The sequence below is a fragment of the Falco biarmicus genome, unplaced genomic scaffold (assembly GCF_023638135.1).
Source record: "Falco biarmicus isolate bFalBia1 unplaced genomic scaffold, bFalBia1.pri scaffold_36, whole genome shotgun sequence".
NCBI lineage: Eukaryota > Metazoa > Chordata > Aves > Falconiformes > Falconidae > Falco > Falco biarmicus.
Genome location: NW_026611914.1, coordinates 1,056,911 through 1,062,910, shown reverse-complemented (window position 1 = coordinate 1,062,910; position 6,000 = coordinate 1,056,911). Strand labels below are relative to the sequence as shown.

The window sequence follows — 6,000 nt, the reverse complement described above, 5'->3', positions numbered from 1 at the left end:
TCCCATCTCTCCGTTTTTCACAAACTCATTGGCAAGAGACAGTTTCTAATAGGAAGAAGTGTGCTGCCAAGGTGTTCCATGAGTCAAACCATCTAGGGTATACTGGACTGTGACATCACCCCAAAACCTTATGGTACTTATAATAAGGTTTCACCACGCTGAACTACCTAGCGGCATCACCGCAGCAGTAGAATAGGAGGATGGTTCCCAACTTATCTACACCAAAGGCGTGACCTGTCTTTTGATTTCTGGACCACGTTTCCATACCCTCAGTGCGCGTTTGTGTTCTTTTGTGGCAGTGCCAGCTCGGCCACATTTACTGGAAAGTAACTTTCTGACCCTGTCATGGCAAGGCAGGTAACTAGATGGTGCCTACAGCCCCCCCCAGCCCCCCTCCCGCTATATTAACCCTTGCTGTTTGATCCTTTGGCATCCATTTGCCCAGGGCTAACGATGGCACACAAGCAGGACTGCTCAACAAGCTAGGAGGCAAATTGCTCGCAGAGCTGTTTTGGCCGTAACTCCCTGACGAGATGCCCTTGCCCTGAACGACAAGCGCTTCCCAGTTTGAGCCATTTGCTTTTAAAACCGACTCGCCCGAGCCCCCCAGCGTGCTCGCAGCGCGGGCCCCGCCGGGGCCAGCGGGGAGCTGCTGCTGCCCGGTACGCCGGCACCCCCCGGGCTTCCCGGCAGCGACCCGAGTGCTCTGCGGGGGGCGCAGCGCCGCCGCCACCCGCCGCGCCTCTCGCTGCCCCCGGCCCCGCTCGGCAGCGCCGCGGCCGGGCACCGCGCAGGAGCCGCCGGGCACCGCGGGGCAGGAAGTGACGTCACTCGCGCTGGACACGCGCCGGAGCAGACCCCGCCCCCGCCAGCAGAGCCCGCCGGCCGTTTAACCGCCGCGCTCGCCGCTGAGGGAGGCGCTGTCCGCCGCTGCCGCGCTGAGGAGCAGCCTGTGCGCTCGGCTTCCCGCCCTCTGGTGGTTCGCTCCGTAGACAGCCGTACCGGGCCGCTGCCCGGGGCCCCGATCCCCCGATCCCCCTGCCCCGGGGGCCCCCCCGATCCCCCGATCCCCCTGCCCCGGGGGCCCCCCCGATCCCCCGATCCCCCTGCCCCGGGGGCCCCCCCGATCCCCCGATCCCCCGTCCCTGCCCCGGGGGCCCCCCCCGATCCCCCGTCCCTGCCCCGGGGGCCCCCCCCGATCCCCCGTCCCTGCCCCGGGGGCCCCCCCCGATCCCCCGTCCCTGCCCCGGGGGCCCCCCCCCGATCCCCCGTCCCTGCCCCGGGGGCCCCCCCCCCGATCCCCCGTCCCTGCCCCGGGGGCCCCCCCCCGATCCCCCGTCCCTGCCCCGGGGGCCCCCCCCGATCCCCCGTCCCTGCCCCGGGGCCCCCCCCGATCCCCCGTCCCTGCCCCGGGGCCCCCCCGATCCCCCGTCCCTGCCCCGGCCCACCGGCTGCCTCCCGCCGTCCCTTCCCTGAGGCGGGACCGTGCCCGCGCCCCTGCCGCGGGATGAAGAGGTTTTTCGGGTTCTGGAGGAAGAAGAAGGGGCAGCCGGCAGCGTCCGGCAGCGCCGCCAAGCCCTTCCCCACCGGTGCCTACGAGCTCCGGCTGAAGGAGCTGGGCAAGCTGCACCGTGCGGCCGCCCGTGGCGACCTGGGTCAGGTGCGGCAGAGACTGAAGAAATGCGGCATCGACGAGCGGGACACGGCGGAGCGGTAAGCGGCGGGGGGGCAGCAGCGCCGGGCGGTGCTGGGGCGGGGTGCGGGGGGGTTGCGGGCAGCGCCGGGACCCGCAGGTGCAGCTGCAGCCGCCGGCAGCTCAAGGGCGCTGGGAGCGAACGGCAGCATCGCTGCGGGGAGCCTCAGCCTGGGCGGGGAGCCAGGCCTGTGCTGCCAGGAGCCCTTGGAGTCGGCCGAGCATCCCCCGTCTTGCCCCGGCCCCCTCCGTGCCCTCGTTCCCGGGGGTGCTGCCTTGCCTGGGGGCGCAGGAGCGGCAGGGGGCCGGCAGCAACCTGGCCAGGGTGGGTTGCAGAAGGAGCCTCAGGGCCATTCTCCAGGCTCGCTTGGAAGGCAGAGTGCATGCACCTCCGAGGCCTCGGCGTGCGGGGTTAGTAGTTGAGCTGAGCAAGCTGCACTGCCTCAGCTGGAGTAAAAGAGGGTAAGCACTGCGTTTAGGAAAGGGTAAGTGTGCTGTGTATTGGTGCTGTGTGGACGGTTGCCTGATGTGCCTTTTGTGACTGTGATGTTGCAGCCAAAGCAACATCAGTCTGATTTTAGGTGGCAGTTACTTTGCTGTTTGCTCTGTGGCCTTGGTACAGCTAATTAGTGCCTTGGATTGGAAAATCTGGGCAGTGCCATGCAGAGGGAGCTGCTGCTTCTGGCAGGTGGTGTGATGTGTGCTTTTGAGTCAAGCACAGCAAGTACTTGGCAGTTATATTTTAGGGAGAAGCCCTGGGCTGCAGCATAGCTCCTCATGATCCACCGTAAGCATAAGGGAATCAGCTGAAGTTTTTGGGTCTTGGATGTGTCGAGCTGTTAATGCCTTTTCTGAAAAGACTCTGAGTCAAAACATCCATGACATTCAGAGGAGATGCTGGTTTAATCGGAGTACTTCAGCATCCTGGGCTGTCTTTTTCTGAAGACTGGACTTTTGCCAGCCAGCTAGCTTATTGCCCTGAAAACACCTGAAACTGTCTAGATTTGTAGGAAGGCGATGAAGAGTGCAGCCAGTCAGCACGTGGGCTGTGTGCCTGAGTGTTGCCAGCCAGTATTTGTTTATGCAGCTGCAGGTGGGGGATGCCATTTAAGGTGGCTTGAGTGCACTTCTGTGCATAATTCAGCTGCCAGAGTCAAGGTGCCCGATGGCATTTATGGAAATAGTTCGGAAAGTTTCTCTCTTTTTCTTCTTACTGCTTCCTGATTCAGTCAGCAGTCAGTCACCAGCTCTTAGCAGACCCTGGTACGAAATTTCGCTAGTTTTTGCGTTTCAAGTTCATCTTGTCTAGAAAGCTTCTTTTCCTCTGAAGGGTTTCCTTCTGTGTGCCAGGCAATTATCAGTGTTATAACAGGACAAATAAAGTCACAAACTGTAAAAAACCAAGCCGGGGGCGGGGGGGGGGAGAGGGAGGGAAGAAAGAAAAGGCAGCATACTATGATGAGCACGGTGGTGGTTTTGCCGTGATAATGCCCAGTGCTGAAAAGCGAGGCTGAGAGCAATTTGGTGGCCAGAGCCTGCCTACTTGCTGCAGCCACTGCCCTCTGTACCAGCCATGAGGGTTGCAAGGCCACCTGTGCCCTCTTAGTGCTTGTGGGTGTGATGTGTGTTGTGAGTGACCACCAGATGCAGTTGCGTTTCAGGGCTTCGTGTTGGAAGACTTGGTATCATTGGAAATAGAGGTGAAGAATAGGAAATAATGCAAAGTAACGGCAACAATGTGTGCATTGGTTGTATGAATATCTCAGGTTTGCTGCTCAGGATTTCCAAAAGCAAAATCCTGCACCAGGAGCATGGCAAGGATCACACCAACAGGTTCCTTCCATAAAGTGGGTCCTGTAGCCCATAAGACCTCCCGAAAGTACGCTTGATACAGCATCATTTAGGAGCAGGCAGCTTTCAGAGGTGGTCTAGCAAAACCTTCAGCCTCACTGACAGAGACGGGCACAACTCTGTAGTTGGAAGCACTGTGGGCACAATGCCAGCTAGTCATGGATCCTGGGTCAGAGCTCATCGCTAAGGGAGATTGACCCTGTCAGCTGCCTGTCAGACTGAACTCCAGCGCTTTCATTGCTTGGCTTGTAGCTGCTGGGTTGTCGGCTCAAGGGCCATTCAAAGTGTGTACTGCCAGCCTGCTGTTTCCCAGTGGGGTTGTTTCGTGGCTGCTCAGGCATCAGCAGTTCTCTTCTACTCTGTAGGTGATCAGCGTAGCATTGCAGGAGCAGGAACAGAATCTGGGCAGTGTCCCCAGGGCTGGGTGGCAGAAGAACTTCGGTGTTACTGGAGGCCTCTTGCAGGGACAGGCAACCCTGAGCACTGGTGTTCTCTGCCAGCCTGTTCCCTGAAGTGGATCTTCTGTGGAGCACAGCAGGCCTCGCTCCAAGCAGAGCCGTCTCCTGTTGACAGACTGAGAGGCTTGGTTGAGGAGGACAGCAACAAGTCCAAGTTTTCTGAAGGCTTTTCTGTTTGCAGAACTGATAGTGACTACTTGACGTCTGTCATGCTTCCTAGTGGTTGGTAGTAGCAGCTTTCAGATGATTGTGGACTCCTTCATAACCAGTTCTGGTTAGCTTTCAGATAATCTCAGTCAGTCGTTTCTTCAGAGATGAAGAATCCCGCATGTTTCCATGGGAATTTCTCAAAAAGTGGTGGTAGTTGCTCTTGAGCTACTCCTCTGTCAGTGCTCCAGTCTGTTCCCTGTCTGTAGCAAGACATTCCAAATTCTTTGAAGTTTTCTGTATTTCTCTCATCCTCATCTTTGTTGCAGTGGAGGAGGATGTCAGCTGCCCTGTAGCAAGTATCTGTGTTACAGATTACTGTGTTTCTGCATCACCTGCCACTGCATTTGTGTACCTCTCCCTTTCCATTCCCCCTTAGCCAGGGAGCTGTTGTGCTCCTGTCTCAGCAAGGTACCCAAACAATTGCAAGGCTAGTTGAGCTTTCCTAAATACAGAGAAGGACCTACCTGCAGCGATGTGGTTCAGAACCAGTGCTGGTGTTCCCCTCAGTTCTTGAGGAACTGTGGGATTGTTACTGCATCGCCTTCAAGGGAGGAAGGTCCCAGCTGTTTTCTAGCTTGTCTTCTGCTCTGTTGGGACAGGTGTCCTGCAGAGCAGCAGGTGCTTTGCTTTTGCACAGAGTAAAGCTTGTGCTGATTTGTGCCTCTGATTTAGGGGGAAACACATGCAAGGACTTTCTGGGCAATTTCTTTCAGTATAAGTAGGCTGGTTAATTGACATCAGACCTAAGATGTTCTGTGGTTTGAAGGAGGGGTTTTTTGTTTGTTTTTTTTTCCTCTGGCAAGGCTTTAACTTGAAGAAAAGAGTTTCATTTTCTTATGCTGGTCATGTATTATGGAAACACAGTATTCCCTCCCTGGAGAGGACTTCCTCTGTAGTAGGCTTATTATGACTATCGTAGTTACACGTATCTGAAGGGTCGGGTATTACTTTCCTGTACTCAGGCTTACAGTGTTCTGCTGTCTGGTTTGCTGCATGTAATGGGGGGCACTTTGGTGCAAGTGAGTACTTGGTTTTGTTGCAGTAGTAAGCAAGCTAGAGAAAAAGCAGAAATCCTCGAAGTGCAGGGAAACGCTAATACTCTTTATATAAAGCCCATCTACATCTCTGAGACACTTCTGGCACGTGAATAATCCTAGAACTTAGAGGGTTGCTTGCCATAGTTCTCAGATTCCCAAGCTTTGGTCTTTTTTGCTGTGCCACAGGTGTAGTCCTGCTGGAGGCAGTGACCACCACCTGGGCACAGGAATCTGTGCAGATTAAGTTCTAGAGTGAAGGAAATGGCAGCTTACTAAGCAGATGCTGCGGAGGGGTTTTGCTGGCCAGTCTCGGGTGTTTGGTGCGCAACTGCTGTTACTGGTAACGGAATGAGAAATCTTTTCTTAAGCTTGCTTTGTGCAAAGTGAAACTTGTGGTCATAACAATTTACCACAGCCTGAAATTATTTCTCTAGTTGTCTGTTTGTGCTAATTTAATATGTTTAACTTTTAGGACACCTCTGCATCTCGCTTCTGCGAATGGCCATGTGAATGTTGTTACATATCTCATAGAAAACAAGTGTAAACTAAACCTTACTGACAGTGACAACAGATCACCACTGATGAAGGTATGTGGAATATGTTATGCTTGTCAACTGTGCATTAAATGAGAGGTGGCTGGAAGGATTCTTTACACAGCTCTGTGTAGAAGCATGCATGTTGTAATCAGCGTGGAATAGGCATATGTTAGCTCAGCTTTGAAGGTGCTCTTATTTTCCAGCATTGGGAAGCT

At 55.6% G+C, this 6,000-nt stretch overlaps 1 pseudogene; it reads left to right on the top strand.

Annotated features, from left to right (window-relative positions):
- Nucleotides 1–1,368: 1,368 nt before the first annotated feature.
- The window catches only part of LOC130143515 (ankyrin repeat domain-containing protein 26-like), a 56,266-nt pseudogene continuing 51,634 nt past the window's right edge, over nucleotides 1,369–6,000 (top strand).